Genomic DNA, 2,037 nt, shown 5'->3' on the forward strand with positions numbered 1-2,037 from the left:
CCGGGGCTCCCGGAGGCGCGCGGCCAGCGGAGGGGGGTGCGGTGGGGCGCGCGCGCGCGTGCGAGGAAGGAGCCGGGCCGCGTCCGCCCTCCCGGGGGGCGGGGCTCCCGCCTTGCGGCGGGCCCGCCCGCCGTTGCCATGGCGACGCGTGGCCGGCCGCCCCGCCGCGCTTCTGTGACGTCACGGTCTCGCCACCTGACGCCACGGCCGGGCGGAGGCGCGGGGCGGGGCCTCGGGGTCCTGGCGTCGGGGCGGGGCTCGCTCGGCCGGCGGGAGCCCGCGGCGGCGGGCCGGGGCGGTGGGCGGCGCGCGGGGCAGGCCCACCGAGGCAGGCGCCCCTGCGGGGTGGAACGCCGATCGGGCCTCCCGGGGAGCCCCCAGGCCTGCGGGCGCTCAGGCGGTCTCGGGAGGTCCAGTGGGGCCGCGTGGGGCAGAGCGACCCGAGCTCAGCCCGGCACGAGGACGCAGATGGGATCAGATGCTCGGGCTGTGGTCCCGCTGGTGGCGGGCAGACGGGAGGTTCGGGAAGGGGTGGGACGGAGGCTCAAGCTGGAAGGGCCGGCGGCAGGGTGTGGTGGGCGGCCAGGCCAGGCCCTTGGAGAGGCTGGCCTCGGGGACCGAGGACGCCAGCCACCGCCACTAACCACCTCAGTCTGTACTTTCTCGTTAAGTTCTTGCGGCTTCTCTCTCAACTCGGACAGAAGCCCTGCAGGCGAAGCGTCCCCCGATGGGATCCAGAGCTGCCCCCGCAGGAGCAGTAAGGACTGCCCTGAGCCAGCAGGACCCTGATGGGCTGGACGTGACTGCCCACCGCACGACCCACGGGCCTGCCTCCCGCGGTCTCCTTTTAGAAACCTGGCAGTATTTTCCCCGTTTGGGAGACAGTCTGGAGACGTGAGTCGGCGGTCTCCCCAGTGTCGGCCTCCCTGAAATAAATGTTTTACCACCGCTCGTTTCTCTGCCTTTGGATTTTGCCAGCAGCCAGTGGCTGAACCTGGTCTGTTTGGGACTCTCGGAGCCAATGTTCTTGCACCCCTGTGTCCTGTCCTTCTCCAGTCCCACGCGCAACGTCACCACCTCCAGGAAGCCCGGGCCACATCCCCGTGCTGCATCCCCTTTCTCACCGCATCCTGACCCTCTCCGGCCTGAGCCTCCCCACGGAGAACTGTTTGCCTAAAATCAGCCTCCTCCAAAATGCAAGCTCTTGACAGTTGCTCAGTGGATTACTAGGAAAGAGGGAGGGAGGAAGGGGGGAGGAAGGAACGGAAATAGGGGGGGAAATCCACCCTGTCCCCCAGCAACACCAGGCCAGGGACCACATCTGCTTTAGCTCACTGCTGCGTCTGTGCACCCAGTAGGCCCTCAGTCTGTGTGTGGCAAATGATTGAATGAATGAAAGAATGCACCAGCGAACTTCACCGTCCTCCCGGATTCTGGAGAATCGGGGTTTTATTTCGTCAGAACTCCTGGCCCCATCTGTCCTCCTCTCTCACTCCTTCGGGAAATCTGCTCTCTGGTGCTCCACTCCCAGGGGGTCAGGAGGCACAGTTGCCTCTCCTCTAGAGGTATTTGAGCTTTCAGTCGGAGCTGCAGCCTTACCCCTGTAAAAAGCAGCGTCCCAGGCAGCCGAAAGGACATGGAAAGTGAGGTCAAGGCTGGGGTGTTGCCAGGAAAAGGCTGTGTGACTACGCGTGGGTTGCTGGCCCTCTCTGGTCCTCCGCATCCTCGTCTGTAAGGTGGGACTCTCCATAGCCCCCTCAGGTATATCATGGGAATTCATGAACTCATGAATAAAGAATTGTCAGCGGAACATCTCTCTCTCTCAAATCACTTGGAGTCTTTGAAAAAGCAAACAGCCTTTTGTGTTTCCCCTTTTTTAACCCACTTTGAATGTGGCCCGCAGGTGCCTGACCCCTTCTAGCTTTGATCATGGGGACACCATTTGGGGAAGCTGGTGTGGGAAAGGGCCCCGTTGGGGTTCTCAGTGCGGTAAGAACCTTGTAAAGAGGAGTGCCTGGGTGGCTCAGTCGTTAAGCG

The sequence above is a fragment of the Mirounga leonina genome, unplaced genomic scaffold (assembly GCF_011800145.1).
Source record: "Mirounga leonina isolate KUSES-001 unplaced genomic scaffold, KU_Mleo_1.0 Mir_94, whole genome shotgun sequence".
In the NCBI taxonomy this organism is placed as follows: Eukaryota; Metazoa; Chordata; class Mammalia; order Carnivora; family Phocidae; genus Mirounga; species Mirounga leonina.